Raw genomic sequence first — 23,077 nt, 5'->3', positions numbered from 1 at the left:
GTGGATTGTTCCTGCTTCTGAAAGCGGGGAGACAGTAGCCGGAACAGGACTTGGGGCTCGTGTGACATTACAATGTCACATGAGCCTCAGGAAACTGAGAACCAGTACAGCTGGGATGGCACCAGCATGGTAGGTGAGAACAGGTTTAATAATTTTATTTTACATGGGGGAAAACATGTGAATTCATAAGGATTTGTACTAGTAGTGGACAACCCCTTTAGTGGTAATTATGTATTAAATTAAACTTTTTTCTTGTTTCGCTCTAGAAAAGATTACCTAAACTTTAAAGCAGTTCAAGTTGGAGCTTCCAATAAACTAGACATTTATGAGCATTAATATTGATTTCCCTTTGGTGATAAATATGGGATGCTGATTTTATCCTAATAATATTACGTTTAATTGCTGTAATAATGACTTAGCATGAGCATATTAAAATGGGTAAAATGGGAGAGACAATAAATAAAGCTAAAGCAATTATCTTTGTTTACAAACCCACTTCTGTAATAAATTTTCTTACAACTACTTTAAGTACTGCAGAGAAACCTTCAATGTGATAAATATGTATTACCTATTCAAAGCTCAAAGAAGGATCCCAAAGGTATAAAGGAATGAATCTAGACTTTGTGTTCCTCAAAGCAATCATTGAAAGTGAGACCCCAATAAATTGGCATGGAAGCAGCAGATATTCACAGACTGCATGTTGAGGAAACCTGTGTAATACAAGTGTATATGATTTTTTAAAGAAAAAGCTGACTTACATGCTATGTAAAATGTGCAGTCTATTACTTACCTGAGGATGGGTATTTACCATCTTACATACTGTCAATTTATTAACTGCATTCTGTCCTGATAAGAATGGTATCTGATTTACTTTGATTAAAGGTGGTGATGAAACTAAAGCCCGCTTTACACGCTGCAATGTATCTTACAATGTGTCGGCGGGGTCACGTCGTAAGTGACGCACATCCGGCATCGTAAGGTACATTGCAGTGTGTAACAGCTACGTGCGATTGAACGGTAAAACGTTCATCGCATGCACGTCGTTCATTCCTCATGAATTGAACGTCAGATTGTTCATCGTACCAGTGGTAGCACACATCGCAGTGTGTGACACCCCGGGAATGATGAACAGATCTTACCTGCGTCCTGCGGCTCCCGGCCGGTAATGCGGAAGGAAGAAGGTGGGCGGGATGTTTACGTCCCGCTCAGCTCCGCCCCTCCGCTTCTATTGGCCGGCTGCCACGTGACGTCGATGTGACGCCGAACGTCCCTCCCACTCCAGGAAGTGGACGTTCGCCGCCCACATTGAGGTCGTATGGACGGGTAAGTACGTGTGACGAGGGTTAATCGTTTGTGCAGCACGTTCAACAAATTGAACGTGCCACACATACGATGGGGGCGTTGCAAATCGCATACGATATCGTATGCAAAATTGCAACGTGTAAAGCAGGTTTAAGAAGTGCATATTGTCATGATCCAGGACCGGTATTCTTCGCTCCAGAGTTTCCCAGACCCGGCCTGGTCATGTCAGGGGTTAACTCCCATCAGCCTCGTTCTGGTTTCAGGAGACACTATATCTGGTCTCTGCACTTGCATTCCTGTGCTGGTTATAGTTTTGCTCTGCAGCCTGTGACTGGCTCTGGTGAGATTTCCTGTTTGATCTGACTCTTTGTTAAAGTGCCCTGACCTGTACCCTCCTGTTCGTCTGTTCGTCCGTTCGTTCGTCTGTCTGTCCCAGTCCCTGACTTCCCGCTCCTGTCTGTTGTTTGTGCTTCCCTCTGCATACCTGATCTCCCGGCTTCCAACTCCGTTCTGTTTTTTGACTCGATTTTGATTCTCCCTTTACAGTGACTTGACTTTCCTGGCTAGACCCTGACTGTTTCACTTCTCTATTGCCCCCTGGTGGTTCACCTTTTAACTGCCTGCTGAAGTTACTCTGCTGTACTTCAGCTGTCTTTCTGTTACAGTGTTACTTTGACTCTCCTTCACTACTCTGCTGCCACCTAGTGGGAAATAAGCTGTACTGCATCTTACTAGCCCTTTGTATAGCATGACACATCCTGCAGAAAAGATTTGAGGATAAAAAATATCACATAGAAATTCTGAAGGGTATTTATAAATGAACAAAGGAATTAAAACAGTTTGCTTAACAAAAGAAAGAGAAAATGAATCAACATCCAGTAAGTCAAATAATGAAAACAAAATTAAGTACATTTTCATCACTAGTTTTAATCAATACTGTAAAAACATTAGGAATATTTTCCTGAAGTTAAAGGCTGAATTTGAGGCTGATCGTTAAAATGATCTGATTTTATCATACATATTACCCAAAGAACCAAATATTATTTTCAGAAAAAGTATGAATCTTTAAAATTACATTCCGTCAAGTCAGATTAGATCCATTGGATCCCATAATAAACCGATTGAGCTCTTCTCTTCAATTGAACTAAGTGGATCCTTTCATTGTGGAGGCTACAAATGCTATTTGCTTCCATGTGATGAAATATGGCTGTGAAATATTGGAATCTACAGTCACGGGATAAAGCTTTGGTATTACCTAGTTGTCAAAATGCAATACTTGTTGTGTGGTTTATTTATTTCAGTGGAATTGTAACCTCCAATACGTGGGGAGAATTACCCAACCCACCCACAATCATATGAGCAAACACAGATACAATATCCGTAATGGAGTGATCACAGTCTTACCAAACATTATTTAACAGAACATCAAAAAGATTGCAGTGATTTACCGCTAGAATAATAATACTAGAACAAATTCCAGAGAATATCCCCAACTGGTTTCAGCAACTTCGCAATAGGGAATCCCATTGGATTTATAAACTATCCACTTTAGCACCAGATGGTCTCTCAATAAATGCATTGAGAATACAAGACAACATGGTAAAAGTTAAACAATGTTGATTTATTGATAATGCAATATTTATTCTTATTTTGATTATAATTTAATTACTATAACCAGTAATATATGAATGAGATGAATGAGTATTACATTTACTTATTGTGTTTCACCTGTATTTGATTAATCACGTCACCATATAGAGGTCACAGGTGACAGTCTATTATTGTAAGCCTGATGTAGGAGTTGGACTAACTCTTTAATGTGTAGTTGATGTTTTAATAAACTCTTTTAACCCATCTCTTCCTGATCCTCCACATGCTTGGCAGGGCTCCGCAGATTAGTTAGTTTTTTTTGTCCTGCAATCCACTGGTCTTCAGTTACGACCCACACAAGTTCAGGAACCATCCGTCGCAGCAGCAACCTTTTGAAAGGATTTAACCTTGACTGTACAGAGTGTTGTACATACCTTTCACAAGCCTTTCACAACCACAACACACTATGTGAGTGATACACCATTCACATTTCAATTGTTATGATTGCTGATCTACATAAGGAATGTTCTCTCTATTTTTCTTCCCTTTAAATGAATTAGTTAGACAGAAAGGAGCAAGCTCAGGTCATAAGTACAAGTACCCATTACAATAAATAGTTAAAACAGTAAAGATCAGCTCAAATGAACAATTTCTTCTTTATTTCTTGAGAAATTCAAGTATCAAGTACACAGGACATCCAAGCTTCCACAAGGAAGCCACTATGATGGCATATGCATCAACGCGTTTCTGGTGTGTTACCACCCTTAATCATCATTTTTGTGAGTTGAGTGGAATGGTATTTGGTGGTGATTTTAGTACAGAACATTTTGGATTAATCCACAGTTATCCTCTGCTCTATGCTGAGCATTTACATCGGGGTTTCCATCTACATCTCTGAAATATGTGATTCAGGTGAAACCCGCGAGGAATCCATTCACTAATGATGCAGCAAAGTTACTCCAGACTCTGTTTGGCCTCTGTTGTTCAGCGATATCCATGTTTTCAAAGGTGAATATAACTGTTGATGACTGCACTTTTGTGCATTCCTAAAAAGAGGTGTAAAACGATGGAGACCACCAGACCACAGGTCAAACATAAGTTCAAAGTGGCTCCCTCTGTCTCATTATAGTGCATTTTCCACTGGTTATTTTGTCTGAATCATGTTTTTCAGAGACATAAGGGTGCTTTACACGCTGCGACATCGCTACGCTACCGATATATCGTCGGGGTCACGTCGTTAGTGACACACATCCGGCGCCGGTAGCGACATCGCAGCGTGTGACACCAAGTAGCGACGAGCAACGAACGCAAAATTGTCCAAAAAGGGTGATCAGTGACACATCGCTCCTTTCCTTAATATTGTTCCTGCTGCAGGTATGATGCTGTTTGTCATTCCTGTGGCAGCACACATCACTGTGTGTGAAACCGCAGGAACGACAACATCTCCTTACCTGCGTCCACCGGCAATGCGGAAGGAAAGAGGTGGGCGGGATGTCATGTCCCGCTCATCTCTTGCTGTGACACCGAAGGCACCTCCCCCTTGAAGGATGAATTATTCAGCGGTCACAGCGACGTCGCTGCACAGGTATGTGCATGTGACGCTACCGTAGCGATAATGTTCGCTACGGCAGCGATCACCAAATGTCGCATGTACGACGGGGGTGGGTGCTATCGTGCTCGACATTTCTAGCAATCATTAGCGATGTCGCAGTGTGTAAAGTATTCTTTAGGGTATATGTCCACGATCCGCACAGGCTGTGTCTTGGACACAATGTCTTCTTCTGTGGAGATGCAAGTTTACTAACGGTTTGTCTGGTACAATGAGCCCCACTTGATCGCTGTTCTCCATTCTCCCATGCCACCCACATGTGTGACAACAATCCGGACCTTAGAGATATTGGTATTCCTTCTGCATCCTCATCGGCTTCCGCCTATTTCTATGGGACCACCACCTCCTCCCGCAGTTTATTCTAAGTGTGCTCCAGTGTGTAGATGACCCGAATAGGATTGCTAATGATAGCATCATCAGCGCTAACCATCTTAGTCGCCATTTCAAATCTGTGCACAAGGATCTATGCCCACTCCGCAAACATGATTTGCCCCACGACCAAACTGCATTGACCCATTGAATGTATCATAACATACTGCACCAGGTCTCATCACTGAAGCCACGGTCCCTGCAACATGTGTAGATAGGAATTTCACCGTTTCAGAACATTGCATATCAACAGGTTAACTGGTAGGCCAAAAGACCTGTGTAGCATTGCAAGTCAATGAGCCACATTTTGCAAACACCCTCATCATCAACAGCCGCCACCTCTGGAGACAGTAAATCAGGTTCCTCAAAATGGCTTTCTGCTGGCCATAGGTCCTCAAATACTTGTGCATCAACGCATGCCACCTCCTCACATCCCTCTTTACTGCTGCATGGTGAGAGGCCAGAGCCAACCAAGGGATACATACAAAACGGATCCTCAGAGTGGCCAAGCTTGGGGTCATATATCTCCTGTGACTGATGATGGGGGGAGGAAGGAGGACCAGGTTGAGGATTGGATAGGCTAGCTTTTTGTGTATCCACAGTAGACTGTGTGGTTGTGGAATATTTGTTGCTACTTGAGAAATGCGAAGAGGCCTTGTCTGCCATCCAAGACAGAATCTGATCTCGCTCTTCTGGCTTCCACAAATGTTTAGATTCCAGACTGGGAAATTTTGCAAGGAACATGGTGGATGCATCAAGCTTCTTCTGACCTGACACAGACTCAGTGCCTTGTCGCCCACCACTGACAACACCATGCTAACGTTCATGTCCCTGTCCCTTAACAACTGGCAAAAAAGTCAAAAAAAGTCATTTTGGGTTTTGGTGACATATTTGCAGATGTTGAGGGCCCAAGCCAAGCAAACTTTGACCCCAAAAATATTGTAGAAAAAGTACCAGTGAGTACTTTGTACCAGGCAGCCCAAAATGCTAGTAGCACTGCTTTGCATTTGGCAAGCCCACTAGCACCGTATTAATGTGGCTGTTGTGAATGTCACAAGACAAAATGTGTGACCCCCCCAAATATTGGGGAAACAGGACAGGTGTGTTTAGTGTATCAGGCAGTACAAAATACTGCTATATATTTGGCAAGCCCACTAGCAACGTATCAATGTGGCTGATGTGCAAGGCACAAGCCAGGCTGTGACCCCCTAAATATTGGGGAAACAGGAATTGTGCATTTAGTGTATCAGGCAGCAAAAAATCCTAGTAGTACTGTTTTGTATTTGGCAAGCCCACTAGCAACTTATTGTTGTGGCTGATATTTATGGGACAAGCCAAGCTGTGACCCCCAAAATAGCAGGGAAACAGGAAAGGTGCATTTAGTGTATCAGGCAGCACAAAATGCTAGTTGTACTGCTTTGTATTTGGCAAGCCCACTAGCAACGTATTAAAGGGAACCTGTCATCAGAAATTTAGCTTGAAACCTAAAAGTTTCCCCCTCTGCAGCTCCTGGGCTGCATTCTAGCAAGGTTCCTGTACTTTTTGTGGCCCCTTTTAAAACAAATTAAATAAGTTATAAACTTGTACCTTTTGCTATGTAAATTTTGTAAATCGTCCATGGGGGCGGGCTCTCTGCTGACCGTTGCTGTTCCTCCAGCACATTGACACCGTCCCCCCACGCTCCATTTCATCCATCAGGACGCCGCCCACTGCGCCCGAGCTGCCGCCCATGCCAGGATCGCTGGTGACATGTGTCACAAGCACGAGATTATGGGCGGCGCTGTGATTGCATCGCAAGTGCACGCCCATAATCTCGTGGACGCGCTTTCCCCCACTGCCTCCAGCGTTCTGCGCAAGTACTCGCCGGCGAAATGACCTGACGTCACCTCCTTCCCATCTTATCCTGCAGCAGGGCAAGATGGGAAATAGGTGACGTCGGGTCATCTGGCCAGCAAGCGCTTGCGCAGAACGCTGGAGGAAGAGGGGAAAGTGCGGTCACGAGGTTATGGGCGGCACTTGCTGATGACACTCACAGCGCCGCCCATAACCTCATGTGTTACGAGGGGGACCCGGGGAAGCGTGCCAAGATGGGAAATGGACAGCTTCCGCCGGTCAAGGTCCACTGTGCGGTGTAAGGGACCGCTGCTATGGTCAGGAAAGAGTGAGCGGGTTGCTACTAGTGATCGTCTGGAACGTCACAGACGATCTATGTACACCGGTCCGCCCTAACCCGTGAGGGTTGTATGGCTTGGGGCTTCTCGTACGGTGTACCTGTTGCACGGGGACACACAGAGGTGCCTACGCACGTGTGCCAGCGGGAGTCACAGGATATGGCACGAGGGTAGCACAGAGGTGCCCACGCACGTGTGCTTTCAATAACCAGGTGAGTCCGGTGGAGACTCGAGGAGCTCACCTGGGACAGGAACACGGCCTGTTGAAGGAGATACTGCCGGAGCAGCAAGGCAGGAACACGGCCTGCAAACCAGGTGCTGCCTGAGCAGCAAGGGCAAAGCCCACGAAAGACAATGACGTCTGTACAGTGGCGTGGCAGCACGCTGCCAGACATCCAGACATAGAAGGACGGTCACACACCGCCATGATGGCAGGGGGAGATTTTAAGGAGGTGTAGCTCCACCCAAGGGCGGGCGCGAGACGGGCGTGACCCAATCAGGGTTCGTGACGTCCTGGCCCAGCCAGTCAAGATTCAGCACATCACCAGCCTCGTCATGGGGCCGTGTGATATCAGTGAGCGAATCAGAAGACGTCACGTGGAGCACATGCTCATCTTCCTGCCTCTGGGTCATAAAGGCGGGATCCCCGGTTTCACAATGTGCAGAGACATGGGAAGTCTTGCTGCTTCCCTGAGCATCTATTCTTTGCACACTGCGCAACCTCCCAGAGCCTCCGTGATGCTGAGCAGGAGAGCTCGTGGCAGGCAAGGGATGGGAGACCGCTCCATTCCCTGCAAGGGGAGAACCACTAGGTGTCACCCTTCTGCTGTGTCTCTGAGAAGGCAACTCCTGCAGACTGCACAGTCTCCCAGATCTTTGGTGCTGCTGAGCAGTAGGGCTCGTGGCCGACAAGGAATGGGGGACCACCTCATTCCTTGCAACAAGAGAGCCACGACGTGTAACACTCATGCCTGTGCAAAACGTCACCAGCGGCCGCACAGTACCGCTACAGTCGCACAGCGCATGCGCGGGACCACGGGCGCCCAGGGGCGGCGTCCTGAGATATGAAATTCAGCGTTGGGGGCGGCGTAAATCTGCTGGAGGAACAGCAACGGTCAGCAGAGAGCCCGCCCCCATGGACGATTTACAAAATTTACATAGCAAAAGGTACAAGTTTGTAAAGTATTTAATTTGGTTTAAAAGGGGCCACAAAAAGTACAGGAACATTGCTAGAATGCAGCCTAGGAGCTGCAGAGGGGGAAACGTTTAGGTGTAAAGAAAAATGTCTGATGACAGGTTCCCTTTAATGTGGCTGATGTGGACTGCTCAAGCCAAGCTGTGACCCCAAAAATAGTGGGAAGAGAAGGACCAGTGCTTTTAAACAAGAGGCAGCACAAAATGACACTACTCTGTGTGCTGGAAAAAAAAGCTCTGGCCCTTACTTCTCGCATAGCAAGATGGCTACTGAGTCACGGTTTTTGTGATGCACCAGTGACCTCATTAGCGATCTCGCTGTGTGTGACACTGAGCAGCGATCTGGCCCCTGCTTTGAAATCGCTGCTCGTTACACACAGTGCTGGTTCATTTTTTGGACGTTGCTCTCCCGCTGTGAAGCACACATCGCTGTGTTTGACAGCAAGAGAGCAACGATCTGAATGTGCAGGAAGCAGAAGGCGGCTTCTGGGAGCCTGCGGTAAGCTGTAACCAAGGTAAATATCGGGTAACCAAGCGATGCCCTTTGCTTGGTTACCCGATATTTACCTTGGTTACTAGCGTGCGCCGCTCTCAGGCTGCCAGTGCCGGCTCCCTGCACACGTAGCCAGAGTACACATCAGGTAAATAAGCAAAGCGGTTTGCTTATTAACCCGATGTGTACTCTGGCTAGGAGTGCAGGGAGCCAGCGCTAAGCGGTGTGCGCTGGTAACCAAGGTAAATATCGGGTAACCAAGCAAAGTGCTTTGCTTGGTTACCCGATATTTACCTTAGTTACCAAGCTCAGCATCGCTTCGACGCGTCGCTAGTGGCTGGGGGCTGGTCACTGGTCGCTGGTGAGATCTGCTTGATTGACAGCTCACCAGCGACCATGTAGCGACGCACCAGCGACCCTGACCAGGTCAGATCGCTGGTGGGATTGCTGGAGCGCCGCTAAAGTGTGATGGTACCAGAACAAGAGCTGTTCTTATATGGACTCTGGAACAGTTTAACCTCTCCCTACTTAATCCACAATCTCTCCCTCCCTGTACTCTGAGCTTTTCAGTAGTTTCAGCTCTTAAAAAAGCTATTGTATTCTGGTACTATGGAGGTATACTAGTGACATGCTTTTTTAAACTCTGTCCTTGCTTGAAAATGTCTTCCTCCCTATGCTACACTGACCTACTATACACTGTAGGTAGCCTTGGAAAGGGCTTTTGTGTTATTAAGTGGCCTAAACACTCTCCCTAGCAGCTGCTCGCTCTGTCCCTATACTGATACAATGCTTGCTCCGGATACAATGTGCGCAAAATGGCGGTGGAAGGGCTTTTATAGGTCCCATGATACTGCGCGGCTAGCCAATCACAATAATGTCACAACGAAGATGGCTGTAGCATTACTGTGATTGGTTAAGAGGCCCCGCATGTTTAGTGGCTGCAAATCAGGTGCCAAACCTGCTGGGCGGGACTTACAAATATCGCAAGGCGAGTACATAAAAACTCGCAATATAACAAGTAACCCGAATACCATACTATCCATGCGAGTAGCAAATAGTAATGATTACACTCGCTCATCACTAGTTAAGGCCCTGGAGGAGTTAGAGGAGGCAGAAGATATAGAGGAAGTTGGAAACACAGAGGATTGTCCCAAAGGCCTTGGGGAATTCAAGACTTGTGGAGCAGCCCCTTCCCTGCCTGCCCCTCAGCCACCAGATTCACCCAGTGCCAAGTCAACAAAATGTAATGTCCCTGGCCATGCTTGCTTGTCCAGGTGTCAGTGGTGAAATGAACCCTGTCAGACACAGAGATTTCAAGCAACGGGTGATGTTGTTTACAACATGCTGGTGTAGCATAGGCACAGCTTTATCAGAGATTCAAGGGCTATTGGGCAACTTGTACTTGGGGATTGGGGCAGCCTTAAGCTTTTAGACGCCATCTTTATCCACAAATTGGAAAGGCAACATTTCCATGGCTCACAGATTGGATGTGGTGAAGTTCAAGCTCTTAGCTTTGGCATGTGTAGGAGGAAATAATATATTATGTGACCACAACTGTAGGACCAAGGGCTGGCTACTGTGCTGTGAAAGGGTGGAGTAGAGTGTACATGAGAAAATGGTGGACTGTGAGGGAGATGCTGGTGGAAATGTTATTTTGGATTGAGAAAGATGTGGTGTGCTTGGTTTTAGATCGGTCAAAAACAGCAGGCATGTCCACTTCTGTAACAGCTGATGGGCTCTTACTCATCCTGACTGTAGCAGGAAAACAAGAGTCCCAGAATAACACATGTTGCATGAGCATGTTCCGGTTCATGTATATAGTAGTCAAATTATTGGAATTTCTGCCTCTACTGAGTATTTTTTTTACAAAGTTGGCAGATAATGTAAGTTAGATCTGTCTTTGTGATCTCACAAAAGGCCCAGGCTATGAAACCCTTGCTGCCCATCCGAACTGCAGATCCACGACCGCTGCTGACCACTGCCAGATTTGTGGCTGAGGATGCAGCAACTGCTGCTTGCCACTGCCAGAGTTGTGGCTGAGAATGCAGTGTTTGGAATTGTTGCATGACTTTTTGTTTATGAGAGAAGCCACAAAAACTCCTCGTCATCCTCCTCCTCGACCTCCTCTGCTGAGCTACTCAGCTGCGTGCCTCTGAGTTCATACCAAGTGGTATCTAGAACCTCCTCATCATCCTCTCTGGTATCCCACTCCTCACCCTGAGAATCATCCTCCACCTCTTCCTATTCTGACAGCAAGGTACAGTATGCGTGCGCCTCAGGCATGAATCTTATCATGATTACCTCCACCCCCAGGCTCAATGTCTGGTGACGAGGGTATGGATTCTTCTTGGACGCTACTTTGTCCAGCCCCAAATCCAACTGACAAAGGATTTTGGGCATTGGTGCAGATGCTTTCCTCCTCTTGAGTCTGTGAATCTTTAGAGCAGACCTCTGATGCCCATGGTGTTGAATGTGTGAACAGCTCTATAGACTCGCCCATCTGTGGTCCCCCATAGGCACATATCCATGTTTTTCTCATTATTTGACATGAAATAAGAATAAACCTTTCCCGTTTTTGTCAATTGGGATTACCCAAATTATTTTTATTTGCGAAATGGCAGAATAAGGAGAGAGAATGTTTTAAGGCATTATTATTTCTTTCTGTAAAGTCATTGCATTTTTACTGTTTTGCACCTAAAAATCTAAAGTTAAATTTTTATTATTTTGTTAATCCACCTTTGGCTTTCAACACTGAATCCTTTTCGGCATGTTCTCGATCAGATTCAAGCATGTCTTGACCTAAATCTCAGGTCTCTTCTACACATTCCCAATGTTTGTGCATATTGGTCAACTCACTTGGAAATGTATAGAACCTTTTCTTCAAGTCTACCCATAAGTGTTCAATTGAGTTGAGGTTTGGAAACTAATCAAGCACCTCTACACTATTGTCATTGAAGCATTTCTTCACCAACTGAACATATGCGCCGGATGGTTTATTCTGATTTTATATTAGATAGTGAGAAAAACATGCATATGTGTCTTTTTAGATAATGTATGTAAACTTCTGGTTTCAACTATATGTGTGTGTTGGAGGCCCACACAAGTATGCAAATCTTTTTATCTCGGCTCATATTAGTGTGCCATGACAACAGAATTATCATTCACTATTTAAATGCTGAAATGTCTATTTGTGGCTGTCCACAGGACAACAGATTTAGCTATCAGAATTTAGGAACTGAAATTTCAATTGCTGGCAGGCCCACAGAATTAGCAATCAGTATTTAGATGTGGAAATATCTATTTGTGTGAGAAGCACAGAGTTATCAATATGTATTTATCTGAAGTGACATATATGCTGCAGCAGCACCCTCCCCATTTTGTAGCAGTTTGAAAATGGTGTCAACACCGTATATCCGCTTATTATATGCAGAGGGGCAGCCATTGACACAAGCCCTTGAGTCTGAATGTTGAGGATGGTTTTCTGCATACTGATTGGCTACCGGAACATCAACACATTAAGTTAAGATAAAATTAAAAAAAGTCTGACTTCTCCCCACTCCCCAGACTCATCAAACACCTCGCCCCACTTATCATACAGCACCACTATCCCAGCCAAAGTGATAATAAGAAAGAAGGAAAGCATTAGTGCAAACGCGAACAGTTACCGTACAAAAGCCGAATATTATCAATTTTGAGAAAAGTGTTTGTGAATCCGAACCCAATACCGAATTGGCAAGGCTCGTGCTAAATTTAAGGTTTGCATACCTTTTTCTAGCATGTTTGTTTGCTCATCTCTTCTGGTGTCCTCCATTTTACAGTATTAGAACAAATATCTGAAACATTTAGTGATTGATATCAGACATTAATTAATAGAAAATTATTTTGGATCTTTAGACTCTGTATGTTGGACCCAGAGGAATTAGAAGAAACTATTGAAAATACTTTGTGAAATGCATCAGATTCATATTATTTTTATCATGTTTGTGTTTTCTTTTATATTTATATAATCAGTGGTATAGTTTACTTGTGGTATGTTATTTCCTTATCATTAACATATCATCTGTGACTAGCATAAAAGTTCAGATGTTATTTACTGTTATATGTATCTGATACAGAAACTATATCAGCTCTGAATATGTCCAATCAAGACTGCATATTGAGTATACGTTTTCTTTTGATGGCAATGCTCTTCACAAATGGTATTTTCTCATTACCCTTGCAATCACTTTGGAGTTCTGCATACAGTTAGTGCTTTTTGCACATACACTACTCTCTCAGGTGAGCAAGTTTCCTTAATATTTAGTAATTCTTTCTCAATTTACTGATCCACACTATGGAGCACCTCTATGTTTTCCAGTTCCAGAATCATTGGATTGCCATTGTCTGTGCTTGATGGTGGCATATTAATAGTTAAACAGGTTTTATTGGAATGCGCTCTGGTCACTGCTGTTAGAGGCAAAAATTGTCTATTTAACACAGTTCTGCAACTAGAGATTAGCAGACCCATGAAGGATCTGATAGACTTCAGTTAAAAGTTCAGATTGAGACCCTAACTTGACCAAAACTTGATCCCGGAACCCAAAACCCATATACGTCAATGATTGGTCAGTTCAACTCTCCAGCCATATTCAGCCATCCGGGGAAGGAACAGGCAAGGTTTTCTATTTTTTAGACACAGCATCTGAAAACGTTGAGAGCCATTCAGAGACCTCAAGCGGTTCTCACTGGGCCGAGCAAAGAGCATACCTGAGAACCCAAATGCTCGATCGAGTGGTTAGCATACTAACAGTACAACAACTCGGACTTTTTTTTATTAAAAGTCCGTGTTTGAGTCCAAGAAATGGACACCTGGTGTTCGGTACAAACCCCAAACCTTACAATTCAGGCTTGCTCATCTGCATTGGCAAACAGTGACTCAACATTCGATGTTCTGTAAGAGATATACAATAGATACAATAAAATTTGGTGCATCCTATGCAGGGGAACTTAAATTAAAAATGTATGAACATAGTTTTATAAATAATTTTTAGATATAATTTGTGTGAAAAGTTTGTTTAAAAAAATCTTTGGAAATACATTTCAGTTACTGCTATTATATTTTAGATGCAATACTGATCTTACAACCTACGTTATAGCTCAGAGCTAAATTCAGAGTTCTGCAGGTTGTTATTTGTAACGGTCTCCAACTGAGTTGATTGCTAACAGCTTGGTTGAGCTCCCATAATGTAGCAAAGTAAATACTGTTCACATCTTAGGACTGAAATGAACAACACAAGTGCTACAGAAATATTGTCCCAGTTGGGAATGATGTGAGGTTAAGAAGCAGAAATAGAATTACAATACAAAATAACTGCTTATGCAACATTGGAATAGAGTTGAAGTTATAATTTGAAAGCAGCATACGTAATTATATGTATTGTCAAAGTTACTTAATTTTTCATGTAAATTTTTATTTTCTTTAAGTTACCTATACAACAGATGTTTCCACCCAAAAATCTGTGTACATTTCATTAAGAAATTTTTTTTCCATGATACAAATTCATTATCACATTCTAGCATAACCCTTGATAGGCTGTCATTTAAGCCATAACTGTAATAGATAACTATAAATTGTCGCCTGAAAATGGACATATACTGGCTAGTAAAAGATAATATTCTTAGAGTTTATATTGGACCACATTTGAAGCTGCAACAGCAACAGTATATATCTTTTATGTTACTTCATCAGTTTAGCTTCATCTTTAACTGTCAGTTTGGGAACTGAAATGCTTTTAGCGATTTTTTTTTTCTTTTACAGATCAAAAATCTCTAAGTGTTGGTTAAACATCTTGTAACACCTATCTATTTTTATATTACTCCATAAAGCCATATAAAATGATTAATACAAGAGTACAGATCTTTCACAAAGAGTGTGGATATTCTTTTAGAATGAATAGCACACGGAATTGGCTAGCATACTGCGCATATGGTAACATTTTGTCTGTATAATGTTATTTATATATATATATATATATATATATGCATATATACAGGACTGGGATGAGAAGTAGGCAGTTTAGGAATCCTCCTATGGCGCTACCTCCTGCCACCCCAAGGACAGGTGCACTTTAGGGAAAAAAAAATGACATTGGCGAGTGTCTACGGATGCCTGGCACCTTTCTACAGCCGCAGGGATTCGGCAAACTGATGCCGGGTCAGTCACTGACACCGCTCACCCATTTCTCTGCCTGTACCTGCCAATCGCTCCCTTCTTGAACTCAATTGTTTTTTCAGCAGAGGAACTGTAATCGGCTCCCTTCTCCTGTAAGGAGGTGGACTGGTTGCTGTTACATTTCGTTCGTTGAAGACAGGTTGTTTTATTGTCATATGAATTGTGCCACACATCTTTGTAAATATAATGTAATATGTGAATAGTGATATAATGTAAGATATCATAATGTTTTTTTTCTGTTGCAAAGCAGTATTTTATGTGGTTTTTGGACTATAGGGCAAGAAGTTAAGTGTTGGGATTAGCCCACAATGGGTGGGGTTAGTTCATAGGCAAACAGACAGTTTCCTTCTGGCAAGTTAATGAAGACCTATTGTGTAACAGGAGCAGATGTATAGTCTAATGGCCCATTTACACACAACGGCATCGCTATCAAGATGTCATTGGGGTCACGGAATTTGTGATGCACATCCGGCGTCGTCAGCGACGTTATTGCATGTAACAGCTAGGAGCGAGTGTTAACGATAAAAAATACTCACCTAATCGCTGATCATTGACACATCGTTCATTTTCAAAATCTCGTTGGTCGTTGTGGACGTAGGTTGTTCGTCATTCTTGAGGCAGCACACATCGCTACGTGTGACACCCTGGGACGTGAATGACAAACAACAGCTTACCTGCGTTATCCAGCAACGAGGTGAGCGTAACTTTCCTGTGGGTGCTCTCCGCCCCTCCGCTTCAATTGGACGCCTGCCGTGTGACGTCGCTATGATGCCGCACGAACCGCCCCCTTAGAAAAGAGGCTGTTTGCCGGCCACAGCAACTTCGCTGGGAAGGTAAGTCCATGTGACGGGTGTTAGCGATATTGTGCACCACAGGCAGCGATTTGCCCATGACGCACAAACGACGGGGGCGGGTACGCTCGCTAGCAATATTGCTAGCAATATCGTAGCGTGTAAAGCCCCCTTAAAGGTTGCCTAGGCCACATGTAGTGGGTAATCTGTGGCAAGAGAAGGAGGAAGGAGAATGGTATTAAGAGAGCAGGAACCTAAAGTGGTGACTTAAACACAGAGCACAAGACTGCATCTAGTCTAGAGACTGACCTTCTACAAAATATCTTCCAGATAGAAGGGTTTGTAGGACAGAACTCTAGCAGCAGGGTCTCAGGTTATGTACAGCTTAAAGGTAACGGGATGAGATGAATTGGTGCATGAGCAAAGTTGACTCTTTCAGGCAGTCTCCTTTAGTGTCTTGGAGCTAAAAAGCTTTACTTTGATCCTTCTGGTAAACCCCCTGACTACCTCCCCTATGAGTAGAATAGATGTGGAGCCACAGAAAAGGAAACTGACTCAAACATTGAAAGTGAATTGAAAGTGAATCACAAATTGGATAGTAGTGCTAGCCTGGGTTGTGCTGTGATTCACAGGACCAGTAAGAACATAAACAATCTTGTGTGGTTGCTGACTGTGGGGATAAATGTGGGGAAGGCTGTGGGGATATACATGGGGTAGGTTTTGGTGACATGGACATTCATGGAACAGGCTGTGGTGCTACAATAGGGGCCGGCTATGGAGACAAAGGTGGGGCTTGCTGTGGGGACATACATGGGCCAGTCTGTGTAGATACAGTTGAAACCAGAAGTTTACATACAGAATCTAAAAAGACACATCTGCATTTTTTTTCTCACTATCTGACATGCAATCAGAATAAACTTTTCCTGTTTTAGGTCGATTAGAATTACCAAAATAATTTATATTTGCCAAATGCCAAAAAATGAGAGAAAGAGACAGACAAATTGAGAATGTCTTAACGCATTTTTATTACTTTCTGTAAAGTCAAAATTTTACATACATTTCATTAGTATTTGGTACCATTGCTCTTAAACTGTATAACTTGGGTCAAACATTTTGGATATCCTTCAATAAGCTTCTCACAATAAGTGGTAGGAATTTGGGTCCATTCCTCCTGACAAAACTGGTGTAACTGAGCCATGTTTGTAGGTTTCATTGCTCGATCCTGCTTTTTCAACTTTGACCATAAATTTTCAATAGGATTAAGATCAGGGTTTTGTGATGGCCACACCAAAACATAGACTTTGTTATCCTTAAGCCACTTTGTAACCAGTTTGGCAGTATTCTTTGGTCATTGTCCATTTGGAAGACCCATTTCCGCACAAATTTTAAGTTCCTGGCTGATGTCTTGAGATGTTGCTTCAGTATTGCCACATGATCTTCTTTCCTCATAATGCAAACTATTTTGTGAAGTGCATCAGTCCTTCCTGCAGTAAAACAACCCAACAACATGATGCTTCCACCCCCATGTTTCACAGTTTGGATGGTGTTCTTAGTCTTCAAAGTTTCTTCCTTTTTCCTCCAAACATAATGATGGTCATTATGGCCAAACAGCTTAATATCAGTTTCATCAGACAACAGGACATGACTCCAAATATTAAGGTCTTTGTTCCTGTGTGCATTTACAAACATTAGTCAGGCTTTTTTGTTATCCTTTTGGAATAATGGATTCTTCCTAGCAGAATGGTCTTTCAGCCCATGTTGATACAATATTTGTTTCACTGTGTATATTGACACAATCTTACCATCTTCCACCAGCATCTTCACAAGGTATTTTGCTTTTGTTCTTGGGTTGATATGCACATGCCTGACCAAAGTATGCTCATCTCTAGTATACAGAAACCATCTCCTTTCTGAGAGGTATGGTGGCTGGACATTCCCATCTTGTTTGTACTTGCGTATAATTGTTTGTAAAGATGAATGAGGCACCTTCAGATTAAAATTGTAGACAGTAGAACATTCCGTGCTTCATTGACTGGGACAGCGAGTATGGGATCGTTGTGGGAACCCCTTATTGGCTTACACCAAACATAGATTAGGAATTTGCCAGGGAAATAAATTGGTGAATGAAAATGTCTATTGTGTTTCTTTTTTTTTTTTACCAATTTTCTCTTTTTGTGTCTATCTGGTTTTCTTTTCAGGAACATTGTGGGACCTCGCTATTGATTACTTTGGACATTTAAAAAAAAATTGTAAAAAATTGGTAAACAAGGGCTGTAGTCGGTGGGTGTTTGTTCAAATAAAATTTAGTTTTCTTTTTTCAAATACTTGATTAGTAATAGGAGTGTCTTCTAGATGCCCACCCATTACTAATACCAGTGCTTGATTCCAGGTGGCATTTCACAGCTGACATTAACCCCATATATTACCGTTTGCCACTGCACCATAACAATGGGATGAGCCTAGAGGATAATAATAATAATAATAATAATTTTATTCATTTATATAGCGCTATTAATTCCACAGCGCTTTCCATACATTGGCAACACTGTCCCCATTGGGGCTCACAATCTAGAGTCCCTATCAGTATGTCTTTGGAGTGTGGGAGGAAACCGGAGTACCCGGAGGAAACCCACGCAAACACGGGGAGAACATACAAACTCCTTGCAGATAGTGTCCTTGGTGGAATTTGAACCCAGGACCCCAGTGCTGCAAGACTGCAGTGCTAACCACTGAGCCACCGTGCTGCCAAGGATGACCATCAAGTCGCTGCAGGGAAGTTGAAAATAAGCTGGTGGTATTAAGCTGGGAAGGCCCATAGTTTTTTGGCCCTTCCCAGCCTAAAAAAAGCCTTGATCAAGCACCCCATAATTGGCGCACCACATTAGATACGCCAAATCTGGCACTTCACATTGGCTCTTCCGGAAGCCTAGGGATTAATAATGAAAAGACATATATCATACACCCCTAGTACTAACCCTGTAAATATAAAGTTAAAAAACACACAGTTGAAAAAATTGTTTATATAATTATAGACTCCCTGACACTTTCCCTCGTTTACCAATTTATTAAAAAATGTTCCCATGAAGCTGTGATGTAATTCACGATCCAGGACTGTAACTACTTTGAATAGCAGTAAAGGTGCCAGTTGACTACAATGTTCATCATAGCTACTGGGTCTTGCTGAGCGCAGCGTTGAGCTGGCAGCAATTAGCTGGCAGAAATGAACATTGTCATCACCTGGTGTCTGTGAATATCTGTACTTTACTGCTAATCACAGTCACTGGAGTTGCAGTCCTGGATCGTTGATTATGCCAGAGCTTTGTGGGAAAATAATGTAAATAATAAATTGGTGAGCAAGAGACAGTGTGGGGGAGTCTTTATTCATGTAAACCATTTTTTTTCTTGTGTTTGTGAGCTTTTTAGCTTTAAGCTTACAGGGTTAGTAATAGGAGTGTCTGACGCTTATCTATTACTTACCCCTGGGCTTGATGCCAGCACACATTACACAGCTGACATCAACCCCATTAACCTATTAAAATTAGACGCGACTCCCAGGATTTTTTAAAATTAGTTATTTATAAATAAACAATTTTAAAAAATGGCATAGGGTTTTCTATATTTTTGATAAGCTGCCAATGTAAAGTAAAAAGCTGGAGGCTGGTATTATCAGGTGGAGAAGGTCCATGGTTTCTTGGCCCTTCCCAGCTTAAAAATAGCATCTGCAACTGCCCTCAAAGATGCACATCCAACAGATGCACCAATTCCATCTCTTCAACATTACCCTGGTTGATCTCAGCTGCGAATTGTCATCTGACATCAAGCCCAGGGGTTAGTAATGGAGAGGTGACTATCAGACACCCTCATTACTAGCCTAGTAAGTGTAAAGTTAAAGAAAACACACAGAGGAAAAAATGGTTTATTTGTATAAAGACTCCCTCACACTATCCCTGGTTCACCAATTTATTTAAAAGAAACAAAATGTGAAGATCCAACATAATCCATTTATATAGTGGTCCCACAACGTCCCCCAAATCCGTACTCCAATGTATGCAGCTTAATTTAGAGCATGAGGCTCCATAGGTCAATCTAGGTCAGTGGAAGACTCAGGTTTTCTCATGCTCGAGGATGTCAGTAACTCTGTGATATCATCGTGCATGAAAAATTCCAAGTCTGTTGCTGACTAGGAATGACCTCTGGAGTCACTCATAATCAGTGCTAGACTCAGAATATCTCGCTAGCAATGTCATAAGTATCACCGTGCGTGAGAAATTCTAAATCTGGTACTGACCAGTAGTTACCCTTTTAGTGGGGGAGTCTTTATTCAAATAAACTGTTTTTCCCTGTATGTGTGTTTTTTCAACTTTACATTTGCTAGGTTAGTAATTTGGGTGTCTGAAAGATGCCTATCGATTACTAATCCCTCCACTTGATGTCAACTGACATTACACAACTGACATCAACCCCAAAAGTATTACCCTGATTGGCAACACACCAGGGCAATCGGGAGGAGCTGGGATGAAGTACCAGAATTGACGCATCTAATATGGTGCACCAATTGTGGGCTATTATTTTTAGGCTGGGAAAGGCCAAATAATCATGGGTCTTCCCAACCTGATAATACCAGCCCACAGCTCTCTGCTTTACCATGGCTGGTTATCAAAAATAGGGGGGATTCAAAGCCAGATTTCTAAATTAGTTATTTATTTATTAAACCAGCATAAAAAACACCCTTTAGTGCCATTAAATGTTTTTACACAAACACACCATGCATGGGAAACAAACAAAGAGAACTAGAGCTAGTAATACAGAAGGAAAATTATGATGTTATTGGCATCAGAGAAACCTAGTGGAGTGACACGCAAGATTGGAATATACAGATGGTAGGATAAAACTTATTAAAAAAGAAGAGACCTAACAAAAGAAGAGGAGGAGTTGCATTGTATGTAAAAAAAAGAACACATCTCCACAGAAATTAAAGTTTCAGAGACTGAGAATCTATTAAAAAATATTTGGGTAACAATTAATGAAGTAAACAACGGGAAGGACATCATAATAGGCATTTATTATAGATCACCAGGTCAAACTGAGGACATGGATGAGATTTTTGCATATCAAATGGATATATTTTTAAAAAACATGAAATAGTGATCATGGGAGATTTTAACTACCCAAATATTCACTGGGAGTCCTCACAGGTAAGAGTAAAGGCTCCATCCAATTTTTATCCTGCCTTGCAGACAATTTAATCTCCAAGCTGGTAAAAGAAAATATGAAGGGAACAGCCATCTTAGACATAGTTCTAACAAGCAATGAAGAAATGGTTAAGGAACTAAGGGTAGCAGGAATCTGGACTCAGTGATCATGCTATCCTGGTATTTGGGGTTGCAAGAGGGGGAACACCTGAGAAGACACAGACTTCAAGGCTTGACTTTAGCAAAGCAGAATTAAAGGCCTAATTGCAAGGGTTGGTAGAATTCCATGGCACATAATTCTTAAGTAGAGATGAGCAAACCGGCCGTGGTTCGGCTCGAGTTCGGTTCACCGAACGGACGTCTCGTTCGAGTTCGGTTCGGCGAACTGGTTCGGCGAACCACTCGAACTGCATAGGAAACAATGGGAGGCAATCACAAACACATAAAAACACCTAGAAAACACCCTCAAAGGTGTCCAAAAGGTGACAAACAACTCACAACACAACACAAACCCATGGGAAAGTGACAAGAACAAATTCTCATGCGAAAACAAAACAGCGTTACGAGGAAAAAGAGGAGGAGACACAGATATATGAGTATATGCAAGGGAACATCGATGCCATTACTGTGCAACTTGAGCCTTGCTCATTTTAGGTTTCCAATCTCGATAAATTGCCTGAGCTCGCCACGTACGCCTTGGGGATCTTGTCATGTCCTGCAGCCAGCGTTCTCTCGGAACCTGTCTTCAGTGCTGCTGGGGGTCTGCTGACAGACAAGCACACGCGTCTGTCCACTGACAATGTGGACATGGCTCTCAGAGGACTTTTCTTCCCCTGGGTCATCCAGGGGAGGCGAAAGGCACGCGTATTTTTGAGAGTGCTTCATGCCAAGCATCTTTTTCATTGTGAAAAGGGGGATCAACTGATGCCAGTCAAGTGGGGTGTGTGTGGCCCAATTTGTGGAAACAAGGGAGACTGTGGTTGGAGTCCCCTCGCTGTGTTTCTAAAAGAACCAAGATGAACAAGTCATGGCTCTCAGAGGACTTTTCTTCCCCTGGGTCATCCAGGGGAGGCGAAAGACACGCGTATTTTTGAGAGTGCCTCATGCAAAGCATCTTTTTCATTTTTATAAGGGGGGTCAACTGATTCCAGTCAAGTGGGGGGTGTGTGTGGCCTAATCAGTGGCAACGAGGGAGACTGTGGTTGGAGTCACCTCGCTGTGTTTCTAAAAGAACCAAGATGAACAAGTCATGGCTCTCAGAGGACTTTTCTTCCCCTGGGTCATCCAGGGGAGGCGAAAGGCACGCGTATTTTTGAGAGTGCTTCATGCAAAGCATCTTTTTCATTTTAAAGAGGGGGGTCAACTGATGACAGTCAAGTGGGGTGTGTGTGGCCCAATTAGTGGCAACAAGGGAGACTGTGGTTGGAGTCCCCTTGCTGTGTTTCTCAAAGAACCAAGATGAACAAGTCATGGCTCTCAGAGGACTTTTCTTCCCCTGGGTCATCCAGGGGAGGCGAAAGGCATGCGTATTTTTGAGAGTGCTTCTTGCCAAACATCCTTTTCATTGTGAAAAGGGGGATCAACTGATGCCAGTCAAGTGGGGTGTGTGTGGCCCAATTAGTGGAAACAAGGGAGACTGTGGTTGGAGTCCCCTCACTGTGTTTCTAAAAGAACCAAGATGAACAAGTCATGGCTCTCAGAGGACTTTTCTTCCCCTGGGTCATTCAGGGGAGGCGAAAAGCACGCATATTTTTGAGAGGGCCTCATGCAAAGCATCTTTTTTATTTTTAAAAGGGGGGTCAACTGCTGCCAGTCAAGTGGGGGGGGGGGTGTGGCCCAATTAGTGGCAATGAGGGAGACTGTGGTTGGAGTCCCCTTGCTGTGTTTCTAAAAGAACCAAGATGAACAAGTCATGGCTCTCAGAGGACTTTTCTTCCCCTGGGTCATCCAGGGGAGGCGAAAGGCACGTGTATTTTTGAGAGTGCTTCATGAAAAGCATCTTTTTCATTTTCAAAAGGGGGGTCAACTGATGCCAGTCAAGTGGGGGGGGGGTGTGGCCCAATTAGTGGAAACAAGGGAGACTGTGGTTGGAGTCCCCTCGCTGTGTTTCTAAAAGAACCAAGATGAACAAGTCATGGCTCTCAGAGGACTTTTC

The sequence above is a fragment of the Anomaloglossus baeobatrachus genome, chromosome 6 (genome assembly GCF_048569485.1).
Source record: "Anomaloglossus baeobatrachus isolate aAnoBae1 chromosome 6, aAnoBae1.hap1, whole genome shotgun sequence".
In the NCBI taxonomy this organism is placed as follows: Eukaryota; Metazoa; Chordata; class Amphibia; order Anura; family Aromobatidae; genus Anomaloglossus; species Anomaloglossus baeobatrachus.
Note: the sequence above shows the minus strand (reverse complement) of the source record.